Source organism: Arvicanthis niloticus (genome assembly GCF_011762505.2).
Source record: "Arvicanthis niloticus isolate mArvNil1 chromosome Y unlocalized genomic scaffold, mArvNil1.pat.X SUPER_Y_unloc_8, whole genome shotgun sequence".
Classification (NCBI taxonomy): Eukaryota; Metazoa; Chordata; class Mammalia; order Rodentia; family Muridae; genus Arvicanthis; species Arvicanthis niloticus.
The window spans coordinates 541,417-564,128 of record NW_023045025.1 but is presented as its reverse complement, the minus strand read 5'-3'; the positions used below and the strand labels follow the sequence as shown (position 1 = coordinate 564,128).

The following is a 22,712-nucleotide window of genomic DNA, read 5'->3' as shown; positions in this document are numbered from 1 at the left end:
AATGGGCCTTAAAAACACTATTATGCCTTACGTGTTCCTACAAATTCTATCCTATAAGTTGCTTTGAGTCTTTTCTCCTTAAAGGGCTGTCAGGATCAAGGAGCTTTATACCACTCATTATACATAAAAGAGCATCGAACATTCCTGTCTGTCTTACCAGTAGGATTTTGGGCCTATTGTGACCTCCACCTGCCAATAGATTTTAGACCTTCAATTTCTGCAAAGGGGCCCTGGGAATAAAAACTATTCAAAAGGCTCTCAAAACTAGCCCCTGTGTAAAAGCTGTTTCAAACCTTCATCTCTACACCAGGGACTTCATGTGTCCACCTGGGCAACTAAAGAACACCAGACCTTCTCTTCAACCATGCCTCACAACACCCCATTAACGAAGTTTTCTTAAAGCTAACCGCTCTGTCCAAGACATCTTTACAACACATTTGCAAACAATGGCTACCTCACATTCTCTGCTTTTAGATCATGGGATAGAAGATATAAAGATGAATATCGGATTCATACCTTGGTGCCTCAAATTGGTCATCAAAATGCAGAACTGACCTTATAGTCGCATGCAATTAAAATGGTATAAAATAAAAGCAAAACAGGGAGGGGGAATGGGATAGGAGTTTTAGGGAGGGAAATGGGGAGAGGCATGACATCTGTTTTGTAAGTAAAATATCCAAAAAATATTCAATTAAAAAATGCATGATGCCTATCAATTATTGCAGATGTGTGCAGTTTGAACACAGATTTGGGGAAACATCAATGGCTTGTGGAAGATTGAGGTGATCATTGCCTGGACTCTCACAGATTTCACATAGGGTATGCATCTGGGGTGAGGCAATCATAACATTCCTCCAGTGCACAATGTAGTCTAGAACCTTCCCCTGCTGACCATGGGTGACGGATATTTCTGTTCTACAAAATAGGACTGGGACCTCTAGCTTATGAACCAAGACATTCAGGATTTCTCCTCGCTGAAGGTTGTCTTAGAAACTTCTCATTCTGGGAAGAGGTGTTCCCAGACTCCTCTGTGCCCAGTTACTTTCACACTCCTTGTTTTTTGAAGTCCTGAGAGAACTCGGCCTCTGCCCTTCCCTCATCAAACAATGTGGCCTTGGATCTTGTCCACTTCTGCAAGGGAGATGTGAGCCACTGTCTTTGACCAAAGGAAGCTCCCACGTTCCTTTTTTCCAAAGGTGACATTAGATATGCTCTTTTGAATAATTGTGTATCGTGCCTTGTATCTTCAAGAATTCTCTTATGTCTTTGAACTACCTCCAATGTATACACTATAATAAGAGAGATCCAAGCCTTTCACCTTTCACCATGTGGCTAAGGAAATATATTGTTTCACTCTAGTTGAGGTCCCAGGACCTATGTGGAGAATTATTGGCTGGATCCTATGTTATGCTCCATAGCCTAATCACATTGCTGTTGCCCATACATGGACATGTTAAGACAAACTGAAGGAGGCAACCAGCCAGGGACAGGCATCCAGGCTGTTTGAAAAAGGATTGTCTTGTTGCCTGAACTCCCCCAGACCAAACACAAGTTGTTGGAACCTCTACCAACTAAAGAGAGTTAGAAGCTGAAGAGCAGTGCTGGGACCTTCCTTTACTGAATAAGGTACAGGGTCATTCATGTCTATCAGGATGCTGCATGGTACTTACCCTCTCCTAGGGCTTTCTAACCCATCCATACCTTTGCACAACAGGTCTCAAGTTTTACTTTCTCATAAAGGCCGAGCACTTTCTTTCTTCCCAAATACCTCAGTTTTTTTACTTTACTGAAGAGAATGTCAGACCTCCCTCCTACAACTAAACATACTGCAGACCTTCCCCATTTGTCCAAGGTGGACTAAAGTACTCATTTAGAGGAAACACCCTCAAACTTTCTTTTTCTTTGAAAGCAGGCCTAAGTCATTTGTCTTCTGGCTAAAGAGGCCCCAGGTAGAGTAAGGCTTATGCCATCCCTTCTGTAGAAACCAGAATCAAATCTACTCACATGCAGTCCAGTGTAGTGTAAAAGGAGGCTATGATATCCTCCTTCAACAACAAGGACTATAGACATCCAGTTCCTGGACAAGGTGTATTTCTCATGAAACAATGATGACAGAGACCACAGGTTGTCTCCTATGGCCAAGTGGGTCTCATTCATTCCATCTGTAGTCACAGGAAATTCAGATGTAGCCTCTAGCTATGGGACACCCTAGTTCATAGCTTCATTCCAAGGGCACCTTACACTTGACTTTAAACACGTCTTACATAGTGCCAATCTCTCTGACCAAATTGCCAGGCAAACACAATTGCAACCTCAGAGTGGACCCCACAAGTTTCTGGGTGTATGACAGAGGGTAGAAAATGGAAAGTGAAACTAACAGATATGCGATCTATAGGTGGTTGTCAGAAATGCAATGTTCCTGTCTCTCATTTAAGGATATGCACAGACCAATACCACTTTGAGGGAGCATCAGATTTCAGACCACTTCTCATCCTGAAGAAAGAGCTTGCTGATTGTTTCTTGTACCTTCTCCAACAGGATGTACAATATATGGATAATGAAGCTGGGAAGACTCTTTGGACACAAAAGATGCAGTACCATACTGTTCTCCCACTACCCAAGGTAAGCTAAATTTCTCCCTTCTGCACAGTGAGAGGATTAGAGCTTCTATTGTTTAAACATGGCCAGCACTTTCTTTCTAAGCCAAGCAGTTCTGGATGACTCCAGATGTTCCATTTATGAATACAGACTACTCAAATTGCATCTATTTTCCAGGCATCACATACCATCTCCTTTGATGAAGGGTCATCAGCACTTGACTTGGAATGGGTGGCCTTCAGGCCTTTCTGCTCTTACAAATACTACCTTAAACCTTCCCCTTCTGTCCAAGGTCAGTAATAAAAATGACTGGAGTTCACTACTGGGATCTCAGGATTTTCATTGTGCCTAAGGGGACCAAGATCAAAGGGTCCTCAAAGCATCCCCCACCTATATATGGGCCTCAAACATACCCTCTGAGATGAACTTTAGATCATTTCCCTCTAACCATGGCCACTAAGAAAATACCTGTGTGACCACAGGGGCATCATTTAATTCTGCCCTGTGTTAACAGAGCCTGACACTTCAGTCTTCTGTTTTTCATACCATCCTTCATGCACTTACCCATGTAGCTGATGACAAACTTCAGGAGGACTTAGAGACTGACAATCATGACTGATGAATAATTCTTAGATTGCTGCCTACCACAGTGTAACTGAGGATGCAAATCTTCTAAACTGTGAAGCAGTCCTACCATCCCTGCTCAAGGTAGGCTAGGACATTTTTTCATCCTTAAAAAGGTTTGGGACTTTAAGCAGACTCTAAGTGTGCTTTAATCTTCTACTTCTGAACATCATTGCTTTAGACAATCAAATTCTGTCCATTATATATCAAATGCACCCTCTGCATATAAGAGGGTCCAATATCTATCTTACAAGATGGACAGGGCATGAGATAATCTCTTTCTGCCCAAGGTCTCAAAGTCCACTTTGAGTTAAAAAGGTCCACAATAATTAGAAGGATTTCAACTTCATTTCTGATGAAGGAGGGCACAAAAATTCCACTTAACTGTATCTCACATCCAACTCCTCTCATCTGAAAGGGACATCAGAATAACTACTTTTGTTACAGTAGTCCGCAAATGCACAGTCTCTGTCCAAGTGGTCTGTAAATGTCATCCTTTCATAGTGAATCTTTGGTGCCTTTCTCTCTGCCTATAATGAGGAGCCTCAGACACTCCATGCCTGCTCATAAATATTTACTCTTACCCTTCTGTCTAGGGGGCAATAACATTTTCTCCTAATGCCCACAGTTCTTGAAATCGTTTAGCCCAAGGTGGACTCATGCCCACCCTCTTTTGAAAGGTGTCAATTGATCTTGTTTTACTGACTTTGTGTGCCTGCTATATCCCAACTGTCTAGGATATCTTCCAAGCTTATTCCTACTACATATATTCTGAGACATTCCTCCACTGAATAAAGAGGCCTTGGACTTATTTCCTCTGACCAAAAGTTTCATAGCCTAAAGATAACCATTCAACCTGTTGGAATATTGAAACAACTGCAGCCTGGACTTTCCCACAGCACACAAAATATATGGACACTCTAAATACTGAAAAATAATTGGAAAGTAATCGAGCAATACTGAAATTTCCTGTGGTCCACAAGGTATTTACATTTTCTCCAATGAGAAATGGTCTTTATTATTTTATTGAAAATAGAAAGAGATTTTACCTCTGTGACAAATAGGTATAGAATTTCACTTTTCACAGAGTTTCTCAGAAATCCCACTTATGACTAGGGTGCTGTGACACTCTTATTCCCATGAAATCTGGCACATTACCTCGTAGAGGAAGGGCACAACAGTGCTACTTCCAAGCAAAGCTGACCAAGCTCCTCCCCCATTCTACACAGGAAGATTTAGACATTCATAAGAGGCAGTGCTCCAGACCTGGCCTGTGTGATTGAGGAAACACCACAGAGTCACCATCTTCCCAGTGCATCTCTTACACACAACTTCTAATTTCAGAGGTCTGGGAAGCACTGTTCTGACCTAAGAGATCTAAGAGAACTGTGGAGGGAGGTCCCCTTGAAAAGAATATCAAGGCAAGGGTAAATGAGACTACTTTCTTTGTTTTGGTCCCACAGACCCAGACAGTCTGTCCTCCATGCAGAGAAATGCGAGGATGGACATATATTTGAGGAATACACTGAATATGAGGCTACTGCATTCCAGGTTCTTAGAAGACTTCTAAGACATCTGTCATGCCTAGCACCAACTATCGGATGGTATGAATTCGAGATTGTGATTTCAAGTTTGGAGCTAATAAAGGAACATTCTTTAATTCTCAAGGTATCAATCAACCTTCAACTTCTGCTCAATAGTGCTCCAGACATAAAGAGTAAGAAGGCTGAACCTCTTCCATACAATCCTGGGGACCTCCAATCTCATCTTTCTACTTTAGAGCATCTTGGATCTATCACATGTCCCCAGAGGGGCAGAAACAATTCCTCCTCTGCACACAGGGAGATTAGATATATCTCCCCTTACCCAAAGTTCTCTTAGTACCCTCTATTACTGAATTGGCTTCTAGACTATTTCCTCTCCCTAATTATACCTGAAATATTCCTCTTCTCACCAAAGGATTCCATGCTGCCTGTTCTAATAGAGAACTACACTCCACCAGTATCCAAAGGGTTCTCAGAACTTCAAACTGTTTTCCTGTGGGAGTGTACTCACTAAGTACATAATTGGGCCTCAGATCCTTCCAAAGTCCTGCCTCTGATTTTCCAGTGGTTCTCAGATTTCATTTTCCCCAGGCCATCTTCAAATATGCCTTTCTAACCAAGGAGGACATCACATTGTCCTCCTCTGGTGCAGGGTCCTCAGACATTCCCCACCCTATCTTTAGGACCTATATTATTTCCATCCACCCAAAGGGACCTCCAGACCTCCCAGGCTGTAAGTTCCAGAGCCCAAGCTTAGCAAGTGCAGCCCAGAACAGAAGCTCACTGCCTCAAGGCAGAAACCAAAATGATGTGTTCCCCACATTTCATACCTAGACCTAGCAGCTGAACATATGCTTAAGAAGGAGAACCAGTGTGGGACTGTCAGCCAGGTTTTCTGATGGATGCTCAGACTGCTGCCTGACCTAGCACCACATTCTCTACAAGGAACCCATGTCTCTGAGGAGGAGTATGCAAATTTCAAAATCTACCCAACCAAACATGCTAGTTTACCTCTATAAAATGGTCACAGATTTCCACTCTCTTCCCAAGAAACCCTCAAATATTTCAGCTCTGATCCTAGGGATCCTGTATTTTCTCCATGGTTTTGGGGGTTTCACTTCTTTCCCATACCCCTCGACAAGATTCAGACTTCTCACCTCTGACCCACTCATCCCTGGTCATACATCTCTGACTAGTCTTGAGGGCATTCAGGGTCTGCATATGAGGCCTTCAATAATGCCCACATTGTCTCACACATACTCTTTCTGACGAATGGGATCTTCAAACTCCACCTCTGGCTAAGGAAACTTCACACAATCCTTTCTCATTAGATGGGGTCTCTGTAGTGATATCTTTATCCTCCGTGCAAACTCTGGTTTTACCTTCTGACCAAGCAGCTTTCCCACTTTGCTCAAAATATGTAACACTTACACAATGCAGACAAAGAGGCCTTGATCATTCTCCTACTTATCGATATAGCATTCCTTCCCTCAGGTATGAGATCTCCAGAGGAGCAGAAAGAGGCTGAAATACCATTCATCATCTTCAGAGCTTTCAGCATCAGTGGAGTGGTCCCAACCTTACTGCCCAGACATGGATGGTTGAACACAAACCTGCTGCTGCATGCAACCTTACTGCAATCACTACATCATCCCTTTGGCAATTTCTGTCACATTATATTGTGATTACACTTTTTCTATAGAAATTAAATCATTTTAAAACACATATCTGAAATGTTTACTGATTTCAACCTGCTTTATGTCTGGTTTTGTTATTTGATGTGCTAATTTGTGGACTTAATTCAAGTGGTCTGTATAGATAACTAAAGCCCAGTAAATTACTCTTCAATCTCAGGCTACTATTCCATGCTTGGAATGTTTGAAAGAAAAAAATACATGTAACATGTTTCACACTTCTGCACCTTCTTCTAAGTATATCTGTGGATGACTGAATGAGGAGTGAATGAACATGTTTTTTTTACTGGCATACCAAGAACATACTCGTGGATAAGGTAAGTTGACAATGTGATGCAAAGAATAGTTGTCACCAACTCATTTCTTTATGATGTATAATGGAAAATACATTTTGTATACACATTTAATTCTGTAAATGGATGCATGATCAAAATATCTATGATGGTCTTGTGAACTTAACCTAATATACTTTAGATATTTTAATTTTCCCTCTCAAGGAATACATTTAGTATGTGTAGAAAGATACTTCATGATATTTTCATATAAGGTTATATAACTTTTCATACATAAATATGAAGTTTGTTGTAGAAAGTTCTTTAAACCAAGCATTTACTCCACTATTTCAATTTAATCTGTTCCTTGAGTCTATTAATATGTGGCCCTTGGGAATATATCTCCCAAAACTCCATTGCTAATACAGCCATAAAAATACTTTGGATACTGACAGAATCCTTGGAGTGTGTACATATAAAATCACAAAATTTTGTTTATATTCTTTCTGGGATATGTTGTTCTACAATCCAGAATGTCTTTTGCATCATTTTTTAAATCAGTGTTTCCGTTGCTTTGCTGTACTTACAAGAGTTGCTATAAATGACTGCTGCTTAAGGGGTTAAGTATTTTGTTAGTGGAGATATAACCAGAACTCTAAATAAAACTTTCTGACTGAGTGATAGGTAAATTTAGTTGCGCTATATTCAAAGTTAATTTATCATTGAACCATACCCTTTGTTTTACTGGAAAAGAAAAAGTGGTTTGCTTTTTATGGCTGGGTCACAGTTTGTATAGTAAAGAAATGTTGTAACCTTTATATCTCAATTTTAACATTTCTTTATTTGTATTATAGGAAATTGATGATGTTGGAAAAAACACATGTATCTTGGAGTAGAGGTTGTATGACAAAATATATTAAGCAGCACAAATACCTTCTGTAGAAGAAGTGTGTGTGGGAACAGGGACTCCAGTAAAAAAAGCTGGGTCTGCAGAAAGTGATTGACTGACTGGAAATTTAGTGCTTTGGGGACAAGGGACATTTTTTCTCTGTGTAGGTCATTAAGGGTTAAATTATGACCTCATGACATTCACAGTCAGATGCCAGCATATGTTAGAAGGACATGTGGTATACAACTTTCTACCCCTGCATTGCTTGCCTATTGTCATAATGTTGAGGCCTAAATGACTCCTGTGGGATCTGGAAGGGACTAATAAGTTAGTTAAATCACTTATAGCTGTGATGATATCTTTTCAGTGTTAAAATTCTATTGCTACTTCTTCAAAGGTGATCTGGTGTTTAGTACATTGCTTCTTTATTCTCCATATTGATTTATATCCCTATGGCTCAGAATACCCATGTTTTCTCACACTGTTACCCACTCATATTGCCATTCTATAGTTTGAAGCTCAGTTTGACCCAGTATTGGCCAGTGGAATTCATGGTGTCTTCATCTGATGCCTCTGGAGTATTTCCTGAGTCTGAACATTTCACTCTGTGTCTTTGAATAGTACATGGAAAGGCGGGGCTCCTGGAAATGTAATGGTAAATGGACAAGCTCACACTTCCACTTTGTGTATATATTCCCTGGCGTTGCTGGGTGTGTTCAGGGTTATCAACTAGGAAGAAGAAAGGGATCCTGTATTCCTGCTACTGAAGTAGTCTGGCCAGACAATCCACCATCATTCCATCCTCTGGGATTTAGCTGCTTTCTCCTCCTGGTTTCCTCTACTCCATGTTTATTTCCTGTGTGTTACCTTCCAGTGTGACAGAGAAAGGTTTGATCTCTGTATCCCAGAAGCATGAGCTCATTGAGAAGATTGCAGTGTTCTGTGGAGATTCCCTTCCCAGTCCGAATGTATGTATAGAATGTGTGTTTGCTCTGGGAAGGCTTTTTCTCTTCTACCATCCTATCCTAATTAACAGGTTATTCATATCCTGTCTCATGTTCATCAGCAGTCTTTTGAGGTTAAGTGTGATTCCATGTACAAAAACACTGTGCCAACTCAAAAAGAAGGAGGGACAAAGACTCTCTGGAGTAATTCTTTTACAGCAGGTGTCCATGAACTCAAGGGTAGTTGCTAAATTAGTGGTCCTCACATGTGGTGTGTGCTGCATGTCTAGCTCTTTCTGGTGTCATTCTTAATATTGTTCCTTCACAATCTTCCCGTGTAAAGTTGAGTTCTTAATACACCCCTTTATTCTCCACATGGGAAGTACTTCTAACTACTTGCCCAGGAAATCTTTGGGATCTTCATATTGAACACAAACACACACACACACACACACACACACACACACACACACACACACACACACACACACTAGTTAAATTGTAATTGCCTTGGCTACCTCAAAGGCAATTTCTAAATGCACTCATAAATCTACCCTTGCTACTCCATGTCCAATCAAGGAAGTGGCCAGTGGCCACTTACCAGAAATTTCATATGGCTCTTTGGCCTTATCTACTGAACCTCCTATGTCCATCCATCATTCACCCCCATGTCCTTGTGATTCCTTTCTCCTCCCTCCTGATGCCTAGCATTTGCAACTCTGTGGTCCTGACCCATCTCTCTTTGCACAGTTATTGAACCCTGGCATCTTTATTGATCAACCAAAACCCCATTGGGAACAAAGACCTTTAAATTTTGGACACACATTTCCAAGTTGAATTAAGCATTAGAACCAGTCTCCAACAACCCATGTAATAGTAAAGTCTCCAATTCATATAATCTGTATGTTTAGAGAACAATATCACATCATACCACACCACCACATATAATCACACCAGACCATAGCACATCACCACACACCATAGCGCACCAGAATGCACCACAACACACCAGAGCGTATCACTGCAACACATTACAGCACACTGCATCACACTATAGCACACCCGTGCACACCACACTACACCACACAGCACTACAGTATATACATTCTTGCTCCAAACAACACACAGATTGATATAAAGAGCAAATAAAATTTGTACATTGTTAATGCATTTTCTTCAGTCTTTATGTTGTACTGTCTTCCAATATTTCTCTTTTCCCTCTGTAGACTTGTCTCTCTTTTAAGAACTTCCTTTTGTCCTGATGAAAACTATGTGTCATGTTAACAAACCAGTTTTTCTTTGTATTTTGTGTGTTAATTCCCTTAAAGTCCTAAAGAATAATTTATCTATACATAGAAATTCAAGGTGGTCAGCTGGTTTATTTCAACATTTGCTGTGCCACATTCTCTGGACTATGTGACTTCTTGAAATAAAATGTGTGTGTGTGTGTGTGTGTGTGTGTGTGTGTGTGTGTGTGTGTGTGTGTTTCTTCTACCTGAAACAGGGTAGAACTTTTAACTTTTAAATTTACTCCAAAATTTTCAGCATATCTGTTTTTCTATTGTGTGTCCTTTCACACCTAAATGTACCTTCTGCTTTAATGTCACATATTTTATTGTCCTCTCTCTTTCTATCCTCCTCAAATCTTGTCTACTTCTGTTAGTGGTCCACTTTCTTGATTCATGACCTGCAAAAACACACACAGACATACACACAGACATACACACACACTCGTCCATACACACACTGAAGCCACACTCACAATGCACATATAGTTCTTCATTCAATAAACGAGAAAAAACATGCAGCATTTCACTTTACTGCGTGTGTTTTATCAGTGAGCATTTTGAAAGTTTAAGCCCTGCACTACATTTATTTCTGTATAAGATCATTATTCTTTAGATATTTTTTCACTTTTTGTCTCATATGAAGTTAATGTTGCTGTGATAAAAACACAATGGCCAAAAGCAAGTTGGGAAGGAAAGGTTTGTTTGGCTTACACTTCCACATCACTGTTCATCATCAAAGGAAGTAAGGGCAGGTTATCAAACACAGCAGGAACCTGGAGCCAGGAGCTGACGCAGAAGCCATAGAGGGATGCAGCTTACTGACTTACTCACATGTTCAGCCTGCTTTTATATGGAACCCAGGACCACCTTCCATCAATCACTTACTAAGAAAATGCTCTACAGGCCTGCCTACAGCATATTCTTATGGAGGCATATTCTCAGTTGTTTCTCTGTCCTCTCTGATGACCCTGCTTTGTGTAAAGATGACACAAAACCAACCATCATGCATGTGTGTGTGCTATTTCTTACTTTAGTGTGTATTCTTTTGTGGTTTGGTTTTCTTTTACATAGACTTCTAGCTGGCCTGGAATTCACTATGTAGTGCAGGATGACCTTGACCATCTTGTGATCTTCCAGTCTCTGCCTCCTGATTGTGGAAGTCATTATAGTCACACACTATGCAACTCTTCTTGGAGTTTGTTTTTCTAACACACTCACATTCAGTTTCACATTTAAATAGACACTTTTGTTACAGAGGGGACAATTTGGAGGTCTTTTATTCTTAAGAATAAGCTATCATTTTGCAAAGAAGAGCTCAACAATTAGACAGGCTGTAAGTTTTGGTAGCTTTCAGGAGAGAAGAGAGGGGTAGGAGAAATAGAGAAAGCCATCCCTTTGGAGTCAGGGTACAAGAGAGCAGGAAGTTTCATCAGTTGAGTCAGTAGTTTACTGTGCTGTAGGTAAATGATGGGCATGCCTAAGCCCTTCATATAAGAAAGAATTCCAGAGTGTCAGAACAGGCAGGCTCAGGATTCTCACTGGTGTCTGAAAAAGAAAAAGGAAGAAAAAACAGACACATTTGACTTAGAATTTTAAAGATTAAGGAGCAGGGAGGATGGCTTTTATAACTTGCAGATGATTCAACAAGTAAAAGTGCTTGTTTCAAAGGCATGCATGCTTCAAGATCTGAGTTCAGATCACACAAATCATGGAAAAAGCCAGATGTGGCCCTCACAATCTATAATCTCAGGATTCCAACAACAAGATCGGTGACAGGGGCATAAGAACTCACTAAAAGCTTGTGTACCACATACCCTGGTGTATGTGCTGTGTGCAGTATCCTAAAGCAGCAGAAAAAGAGAAACCCTGACTCTAAAGATTGAGGATAGAACTAAATCTAAACTAATATTGTCCTGTGACCTCCACACTTGCACTATGCCATTTACATGCCTGTACACACACACACACACACACACACACACACACACACACACACACATGGATATCATTGATAGAGGATGCACATGTATATATCTTCTGTACATAGTGACAGTATTGACTGTGTTCAGTTTCATGGAGCAAATGAGTGAGATGGACAAATGGATTCCCTCTGTGTGCTCTGTGTTTGCATGCATGTGCGTGTTGTCATACTAGCTTCTACAGCTTCATCATGTCTATTCTTTATAATCAACTTAGACCAGGATTGGGTTCCAATCTTGGCTTTATATTAGATATACCTAAGATACTAAGTTTTATATGCCATGAGAATATAATCCTGCCCATGCTCTTCCCCTCCCCACCATACAGTACATCAGACCTGACTTGCACTGATGTAGTTCTTATGATACCCACAAGGTGGCAGCACTATATTCTTACAATTTAATGAAAGGGGCTGATATTTTACAGAGTAGCAAATATCCCCAAGTTAATGTATTTCTAGTGTGTTGGGAAGCTTTGTGGGTATACTAGAGCAGTTCCATTCATGCATTACCACAAATCTTGTGCTCAACATTTCACTTCATCTCCACTCAGTGTAAAATGAGCAGTTCAAAATATATATACAGGGGCATTTTATGGAGAATATGGTATCCATAGTGGGATTGAATTCTGTGGCTCTCAGGTGTGTTTCCCACATATTCCAACCCCTCTCCAGAATACTACGGTATGGCTACTTAGATCCCTCCCTGTCAGACACCTTCACTCTCTGTCAATCATTAGCCTAGCACTATGTTCCTTGGTGACTTTAAGAGCATCCTGGTGTTTGTGGTCTGTTTTACTATAATTCTTTCATGCTGATCATTTTAACAGGCAAAGTTGGAAATATTTGTTCATGGTGGATTAGATTTTATTTGTGTGTGTGTGTGTGTGTGTGTGTGTGTGTGTGTGTGTGTGCCTGTGCTTGTGTCTGTGCCTGTGTGCATGGATGTCCAAGGGAATTGGGAATATATGCCTTTGTTTATACAAATGAGTGTATGAGTGTGTGTGTTTGTGTGCCTGTGCATGTGTATGTGAGTGCCAGTTTGCATGCTCATTTCGGGGGTGTTATGTGCCTATGTGCATTTTTGTATACGAATGAGTGTATGAGTGTGTCTGTCTGTCTGTCTGTCTGTTGTCTGTCTGTCAGGCTGTATATGTGTGTGTGGTTCATGTGCACGTTTACATTCATGTGAAGGCCACAAAAGGACTTTGGGTGACTTACTCTATCATTTTCTGATTTATTCACTTGGGAAAAGTTCTGTCACTAGACTTGTAACTAGGCTGGAAGGCAGCAGGTCTCACCCGAAATCCATCTTCACAGCAGAGGGTTAGAGTTGTATGTGTCACTGTGGCCAGCATTTGTGCCTTTGAAAGTCCTGGGGGATGGGACAGTCCTAGAGTACAGGATTAATGTAGGAGACTTGTCAGGAAAGCATATCCTTATCATGAGCAAAATGATCCTTATGACAGGAACAGAAATCTTTCTCTTAGTTTTATGCTTTAAAACTTGCAGATAGGCAGGTAGAGACATTTAAGGAAAACTGATCTACATTTGTTACAGTCTTTGTAACCAGGATATTCTGTTTTTTTTTAAATTGGGTATTATATTTACATTTCAGATTTTATCTCCTTACCCCACTTCCCCCCACCACCCAGAAGCCTCCTATCCCATCCTTCCTCCTCATGCTTCTATGAGGCTGTGCCTCCACCTACCCCCTCCCCACACCCACCTCCTTACACTCACATCCCCCCCACTCGGTGTTCAGCCTTCATGGGACCAAAAATCTCCTCTCCCACTTATGCCTGACAAGGCCATCCTCCCCTACATATACAGCTGGAGTCATGGGTCCCTCCCTAGTGTACCTAGGCTGGTGGTTTAGACCCTGGTGTGATGTTACTAACCCTGCAGAAAGACATTGTAATTACTTTGTCATGATAGTCCAGTTATTGTAGGAGTGCCATGTTTGAAAGAAGATAAAATTTGTTTCTATTCATATAATTTTTTTTCATTGAATAAAGATTGTTTTTTCCTATAAGCAATAAGGTAAAAATCCCATAAAAGTAGTAAACAAGAATTCATAAATGATCCTGAAAGAAATGATTCAGATCCCTTGAGGCTGTAGGAAGGCAGCTTCCGGAATTGTGGCTTGATATAGGCTTTGATGAGGGTTTGGGTAGACATGGGGATGTAGCTCAGTGGTAGAGCACATGCTTTGCATGCATGGGGTCCTGGGTTTGATTCCCGGTGTCTTCACACTTTTACATTTTTCTTGTCATGGACTTTTTTTTTTTTACATAGGGTGTCACAGCCTGGAAACATTTCCATGGAGACGTCAATAAACCGGTGACTATGATAAAAGAGCTCATCTATGTCCATGACAACAGCGTTCCTCTAGAACCCTGATGACATTTCCACGGAGCCTTCCATAGTCTGGGGAGTACAGCATGCTCAAACCTCCAGGAATAGGTTTTGGTCACAGCTTGACCAAAGCTCTGCTTTCATGCTGGTGGCAGTTGCCTAGAGGATGTGCTTTCTCAGAGTGGTGATAGATAACAAGGGTGAATGAGTTCTGCTTTAAGAAAAAGAAAGGGAGGGGTGGATGGAGCATTCCTAGGTACTGAGCAGAGAGAGAAGGAGCATTATGGTTGTCATAGTACCTGGGGTCTTTTGGAGACCTTCTTCAATGGAGACCTAGTTGATGCACCAAGAGAAGCATTCTCTCTTACCAAGATTGTGGGTTCCCAGAGATGAACACTTCAGTCTCCCTGAGGGTGGGAAGACAGATGCAGGGATCCCAGACCAGAGTTGGCTCACTTCTACCTTGGGATTTGTGGCTAGTGAGTCCCCTCCAGAAAGAGAGAGACATAGGGCAGTCTGCCTCTCAGAGGGTGCTGTTCTGTACCATGATGCACAGGTGCCATTTCCGGGGAGGGGAAGTGAGGAAGGGGAGATAGGAGAGAACAGAGTGTGTACACTGTGCTCCCAGTATTCCCCTAGTGAAACCGGTATGAGAGGTGGGACATTAGGTGGAAAATTCTAAACAATAGTTTATGATGGTCCTGTATAGATGTCTCAGATGATTATTTACATATGCAGTTGGCTAGAATACTTTCTTTTCCTTTCTTTACTAATTTTTGGTGGTGTTGGGTTTTGTTCCTTTGTTTTTTGTTTTTTTTAACTTCCAGGTTTGCTTTGTTTTGAGACAGTATCATGGTGTCCTAGCCTGGCTTAGAACTCTAAATGATCCTCCTACCTCAGCTTCGTGGTGATGGGGTTATAATTGTGGAAAACCTATGTGCTTTGGATTAACCAAATTTTAAGAAATTTTAAGTTGTCAGTTATTGTGGTACCCACTCTACCAAGTAACTCTGGTTCTCCTCAGAAGCCCCAGCCATGCTGCTGTCTCCATACCTGACTTGTTAGTGTTGCTAACAAATCCCTTATAAAATGAGCAATCTTACTCAATGCCCCAGTTCACACAACAGCCCATGTGCAACTTTTCACATTTTTCAATTTCTGTTTACTGCTTGAGTTTTGGAAGCTTTTTGGCAAGTTCCAGAAAAGTTGCTACTGGATATGAACTGTTCAAACTTTTCCCCTAGTCATGGACTGAAAGCTTCTCATTTTGTAACCAATGGAAACTTTTATATTTTATAGATTTCACCTTCTCCAGTTCTCCAATTTTGGTTTTTCCTTGCTGTTTTGTCTGTGAAATATTCATGTAGCACCACGTGATAGAGACTGTTTTTTTTTTTCTGTGTTGTGATATATACTTTATTTGATAACTGTGTACTTCCAAATTTATATTTTAATATTTATTATATTTTATGGGAGTGTTGTATCTTCATGTACACCACCATGCCAGAGGCAACAGATTCCCCTATAGATGGTTGTGAGTCACCATGTGGTTGCTGGCATTTTAATTCAGGACCCGTGGAAGAGCAGGCAGTAATCTTAAACACTGTGCCAACTCTCCATGACCAGTATTTATATTTCTGGGTTCACATATGTGCTTAACTCAGCACTGTTCTCAGACAGACAATCCTTTCTGCATCAAATTGAAATTGCATTCTTATCAAATATCAGTTGTCCAGGATGTCAGGCATAGAACACATGCCCAAAATCCCAGCACCTTGTGGGGTTGTAGCAAAATTATATTCAGGTCTTCTCAACCCAGTCTACACACAAGCTTGATTTGAGCATGGGATTCACTAAGAAATGTTCCCTCAAAATAGGCAGTTGTCTATAAAAGTGTGAGTGTAACTATGACTGTTGATTTCAGTCTTTCTGGACTTATCCACCTTGTTCCAATAGCATTCAGGCTTAGTAATCTTACTCCCATATGGAGGTCTCTTTTCAGGCACTGTTCTTCTTTGTCTTTGTTCTGTTTCTTCGCTTCATTCTTCTATACATATATCTGTGAGGTTTGGAATTAGTAAACCCAATTAAAATAAATAGTATTATTCATATTATTGTTGCATTGAACATGTAGAACATTTTTTAAGCAATAGAGATCTTACCAATAATGAATTGTCAGACTGATGAGCATATATTGTGGGGAAGAAATCTCACAGGCGGGGGGGGGGGGAGGGAGTCTGGTGGCGGCAGGATCCCAGGGTGGTCAGGCATCAGGGTCCGGGACGGTCTTCCCACATCGCCAGCAGAGGATCCCAAATTCACACAGCTGTCGGTGGGCGGGCCAGCGGCTGCATCGGCAAGGTTCTAGGGTTCTAAAAGCTGGGAATCAGGCAGAGAGACCATGTGACAAGTGGAGTCCGGTTTTTCAAAGCTTTATTGTTCATGACATGGTTAATGGATGTAAGTGGTACACGTTTCCTTCCCTCCCCCCAAAGGCCAGGGGAGTCTCATTTTATAGGGAAGGAAAAAGGGGAGGGAATAACTTAATTAGCTACGCCCCTGGCCTTTTGATAATTCATTAATATTTAAATCTCTGGAGGTAGATACTTGTTAATCACACCCTCTACCTGTGTCCTACTTGACTGAAGGTAACAGGTTAAATAGAGTTACCTAGTCCAAGGCCCAACATCCCACCCTCTTTTCTTTCATAAAAAGAGGGGTGGCACATCACACCACAACATCATATTTTACCACACCACACTATAGCACATCACCACATACCATAGCACACAAGAATGCACCACAACACACAACACACCAGAGAATACCACCGCAAAACACTACAGCACACCACATCACACTATAGTGCACCTCAGCACACCACAGTATACCACTCTACACTACAACATATACATTCTTGCTCCAACCAACACACAGATTGATATAAAGAGGAAATAATATTTGTACATTGTTTATGCATTTTCTTAACTCTTTATGTTGTACTGTCTTCCAAGTGTTTCTCTTTTCCCTCTATAGACTTGTCTCTCTTTTAAGAACTTCCTTTTGTCCTGATTAAAAGTATGTGTCATGTTAACAAACCAGTTTACTTTGTATTTTGTGTGTTAATTCCCTTAAAGTCCTAAAGAATAATTTCTGTACACATAGAAATTCAAGATGGACAGCTGGTTTATAGCTACATTTGCTGTGGCACATTCTCTGGACTATGTGACTTCTTCAAATAAAGTCTGTGTGTGTGTGTGTGTGTGTGTGTGTGTGTGTGTGTGTGTGATTTCTAATAGAAACAGGGTACAACTTTTAATGGTTTCAACATGATTTCCTTTAATTCTTTTTTCTGGTGTCTAGATTGACTCCAAAAATTTTGGCATATCTGTTTTTCTATTGTGTGTCTTTTCACACCTAAATATACCTTCTGCTTTAATGTCACACATTTTATTGTTCTCTCTCTTTCCATCCCCCTCAAATCTTGTCTACCTCTGGTACTGGTCCACTTTCTTCATTCATGACCTGCAAAAACACACATACACCGATACACACGCACACACACATACACACAGTCATCCACACACACACTAAAGCCACACTCACAAGGCACATATAGTTCTTGATTTAATAAATGAGAAACAAGCATGGAGCATTTTACTTTACTGAGTGTGTTTTATCATTGAGCATTTTTAAAGTTTAAGCCCTGAGCTACATTTATTTTTGGATAAGATCATTATTCTTTCGATTCACTTTTTGTCTCATATGAAGTTAATGTTGCTGTGAGAAAAACACAATGGCCAAAAGCAAGTTAGGAACAAAAGGTTTGTTTGGCTTACACTTCCTATCATCACTGTTCACCAACAAAGGAAGTGAGGGCAGATTGTCAAATACAGCAGGAACCTGGAGACAGGAGCTGATGCAGAAGCCATAGAGGGATGCAGCTTACTGACATACTCACATGACTTGTTCAGCCTGCTTTTATATGGAACCCAGGACCACCTTCCATCAATCACTTACTAAGAAAATGCTCTACAGGCCTGCCTACAGCATATTCTTATGGAGGCATATTCTCAGTTGTTTCTCTGTCCTCTCTGATGACCCTGCTTTGTGAAAAGATGACACAAAACCAACCATCATGCTATGTGCTATGTGCTATTTCTGAATTTAGTGTGTATTCTTCTGTGGTTTGGTTTTCTTTTACATAGACTTCTAGCTGGCCTAAAATTCAATATGTAGTGCAGGATGACCTTGACCATCTTGTGATCTTCCAGTCTCTGCCTCTTGATTGTGGAAGTCATTATACTCACACACTATGCAACTTTTCTTGGAGTTTGATTTTCTAACACACTCACTTTCAGTTTCACATTTAAATAGACACTTTTGTTACAGAAGGGACAATTTGGAGGTCTTTTATTCTTAAGAATAAGCTCTCATTTTGCAAAGAAGAGCTCAACAATTAGACATGATGTAAGTTTTAGTAGCTGTCAGGAGACAAGAAGGGGTTAGGAGAAATAGAGAAAGCCATCCCTTTGGAGTCAGGGTACAAGAGACCAGGAAGATTCATCAGTTGAGTCAGTAGGTAATTGTGCTAGACATAAATGATGGGCATGCCTAAGCCCTTCATATAAGAAAGGAGAATTCCAGAGTGTCAGAACAGGCAGGCTCAGGATTCTCACTGGTGTCTCAAAAAAAAGAAAAAGGAAGAAAAAACAGACACTTTTGACTTAGAATTTTAAAGAAGATTAAGTAGCAGAGAAGATGGCTTTTATAACTTGCAGATGACTCAACAAGTAAAAGTGCTTGTTTCAAAGGCATGCTTCATGATCTGAGTTCAGATCACACAAATCATGTAAAAAGCCAGATGTGGCCTCACAATCTATAATCTCAGGATTCCAACAACAAGATGGGTTACAGAGGCATAAGAACTCACTAAAAGCTTTCTTGCCACAAAGCCTGGAGTATATGCTATGTGTAGTATACTACAGCAGCAGAAAAAGAGAAACCCTGACTCTAAAGAATGAGGATAAAACTAAATCTAAACCTAAATTGTCCTGTGATCTCCACACTTGTACCATGCCATTTGCATGCCTATACACACACACACACACACACACACACACACACACACACACACACAGAGAGAGAGAGAGAGAGAGAGAGAGAGAGAGAGAGAGAGAGAGAGAGAGATCATTGAGTTTTAGAGACTACGATTTGTGCTTCCCACAATTATAGTTAACTCTGTCATTCTGGATTTCTGATGGGGTTGAAAACATATAGCTATTGACCTTAAGAGAAAAGATTTGAGTGGATGGCCGTCAGCTGACATTCATCCTAAAGCCAGGTTCAGAACTAAATGTTCTAGTTAGAATAGATGACAGAGGAGCTGGTTAGTCAACAAAAGGATGGACTGGGTATTAGGACTATCCTGTACCTCACTGGTACAAATTGGCATAATTATGCTCTAATTGTATTTTGAGAGAAAAGTTTCATTTTAACAGGAAGAGTGATGTGTAGGAGGAGCTAGGGTAGGAGGAGTACAGAGACGAAGAAAAGGAGTAAGAAGAGGAGAAGAAGAAGGAGAGAAGAAGCTAGGTGATGAAAGAGAAAAAGAGGGGGAAGACAGGGAGGCAGATATTCATGTATCTCCACCAGTCAAAGATAGTTGTTATATCTAGGTCGGTCAGTGGGTTACACCTCTGATTGAACAATTCCACACTTATAAAGCCTATGATTAACAGTTTTTTTTCAAAAAAGTATAAATGCAAAAAGGGAAAGGGGGCATGGCATATGGGTTTCCTAAGGGGGGTGGGGGTAATGAGGATGGGGGATGCCATCTGAAGTGTAAATAAAATATCTAATAAAAAAAATTTAAAATGATGTGATGTTGTGGTGTGATGTGATGTTGTTCTCTAAAGATACAGGTTATATGAAATGGAGATTTGGCTATTACATTGGTTGTTCGTGATTGGTTCAACTAAAAAACTTGATTCAACTAAAAAATGTGTGTCCAAAATTTAAAGGTCTTTGTTCCCAATGGAATTTTGATTGTTCAATAAAGATGCCAGGGGCCAATGACTGTGCAAAGAGAGATGGGTCAGGACCACACAGTTGCAAATGCTAGGAATAAGGAGGGAGGAGAAAGGAATCACCAGGACATGGGGGAGAAAGACAGATGGACATAGGATGTTCATTAGATAAGGCCAAAGAGTCATCTAAAATTTCTGGTAAATGGCCACTGGCCATTTCCTTGATAGGACACGGGTTAGCAAGGGTAGATTTAGGAGTGCCTTTAGAATTTGCCTTAGAGGTAGCCAAGGAATTTATAGTTTAAAGGTGTGTGTGTGTGTGTGTGTGTGTGTGTGTGTGTGTGTATGTGTGTGTGTGTGTGTGTTCCATATGAAGACCCAAAGATTTCCTGAGCGAGTGATTGGAAGTGCTTCCCATGTGGAGAACAAAGGGGTGTATTAGGAAATCAACAGTACATGGGAAGATTGTGACTGAACGATATTAAGAATGACACCAGAGAGAGCTGGATATGCAGCACACACCACATGGGAGGACCACTAATCTAGTACCCACCCGTGAGTTCTTGAACACTTGCTGTAAAAGAATTACTCCAAAGAGCCTTTGTCCCTCCTTCTTTTTGAGTTGGCACACTGTTTTTGCACATGTAATCACAATTAACCTCAAAAGACTGCTGATGATCATGAGACAGGATATGGATAACCTGTTTAGTAGATAAGGATGGTGGAAGAGAAAAAAAAAAAAAACCTGCCCAGAGCTAGCACACATTCTATACATCCATTCAGGTCAGGAATCTCCACAGAACACTGCATTCTTCACAATGAGCTCATGCCTCTGGTATACAGAGATCCAACCTTTCTCTGTCACACTGGAAGGTAAGACACAGGAAATAAACATGGAGTAGAGGAAACCAGGGGGAGAAAGCAGCTAAATCCCAGAGGATCAAATGATGGTGGCTTGTCTGGCCAAACTTCTTCAGTAGAATGAATACACACAGGATCACTTTTTTTCCTAGTTGATAACCCTGAACACACCCAGCAATGCCAGGGAATATATACACAAAGTGGAAGCATGACCTTGTCCATTTACCATTACATTTCCAGGTGCCCCGCCTTTCCATGTACTATATACAAAGGCACAGAGTGAAATGTTCAGACTCAGGAAATACTCCAGAGGCATCAGATAAACACAACAAATTCCAATGGCCAATACTGGGTCAAACTGAGCTTCAAAATATAGAATGGCAATATGAGTGGGTAACAGTGTGAGAAAGATGGGTATTCTGAGCAATACTGATATATACTCAGTGAAAAAAAATGTCCCTTGTCTCAAAAGCACTAAAGTTTCAGTCAGTCAATCACTCTCTGCAGACCCAGCTTTTTACTTGGAATCCCTGTTTCCACACACACTTCCTACAGAAATTACTTGTGCTGCTGAATATATTTTGTCATACAACCTCTGCTCCAAGATACATGTGTTTTTTTCAAAATTGTCAATTTCCTATAATACAAATAAGGAAACCTTAAAATTGAGATATATAAATTACAACATTTATTTGCTATACAAACTGTGACCCAGCAGTGAAAAGCAAACCGTTTTTTTTTTTTTTTCTTTTCCAGTAAAACAAATGGGACGGTTCGATGATAAATTAACTTGGAATATAGCCCAACTAAATTTACCTATCACTCAGTCAGAAAGTTTTATTTTGAGTTCTGGTTATATCTTCACTAACAAAAATACTTAACCCCTAAAGCAGCAGTCATTTCTAGCAACTCTTGTAAGTACAGCAAAGCGAGGGAAACACTGGTTTAAAAAATGAAGTAAAAGACATTCTAGATTATAGAATAATATATCCCACAAAGAATATAAATAAAATTTTGTGGTTTTATATGTACACACTCCAAGTATTATGTCAGTATACAAAGTATTTTATTGCTGTATTAGCAATGGGATTTTTTGGGATATATTCCCAAGGGCCACATATAAATAGAGTCAAGGAACAGATTAAATTGAAATCCTAGAATAAATGCTTAGTTTTATAAATTTCCTACAACGAACCTCATATTTATGTATAAAAAGTTATAGAATCTTATATGTTAATATCATGAAGTATTTTTCTACACACACTAAATGTATTCCTTGAGAGGAAAATTAAAAAATCTAAAGTATATTAGGTTAAGATTACAAGACCATCATAGACCTTTTGATCATGCATCCATTTAGAGAATTAAATGTGTATACAAAATGTATTTTTCATTATACATCATAAAGAAATGAGTTGGTGACAACTATTCTTTGCATCATATTGTCAACTTACATTAACCATGAGTATGTTCTTGGTATGTGTGTAAAAGAAACACCTTCATTCAGTTCTCATTCAATCATCCACAGATATACTTAGAAGAAGGTGCAGAAGTGTGAAAAATGTTACATGTATCTGTTCTTTCAAACATTCCACACATGGAATAGTAGCCTGAGATTGAAGAGTACTTAAC

At 40.2% G+C, this 22,712-nt stretch overlaps 1 long non-coding RNA gene and 1 other non-coding gene across 2 annotated transcripts; both read left to right on the top strand.

Annotated features, from left to right (window-relative positions):
* The first annotated feature begins 3,030 nt into the window (after positions 1 to 3,030).
* Positions 3,031 to 6,491, top strand: LOC143433880 (uncharacterized). Its single transcript, XR_013070187.1, has 4 exons — positions 3,031 to 3,306; positions 3,960 to 4,205; positions 4,686 to 4,890; positions 6,261 to 6,491. It is a non-coding gene; the product is annotated as an uncharacterized LOC143433880 (long non-coding RNA).
* Positions 6,492 to 14,013: 7,522 nt separating this feature from the next.
* On the top strand, positions 14,014 to 14,085 carry Trnaa-ugc (transfer RNA alanine (anticodon UGC)). The gene has a single exon. It is a non-coding gene; the product is annotated as a tRNA-Ala (tRNA).
* The last annotated feature ends 8,627 nt before the right edge of the window (positions 14,086 to 22,712 follow it).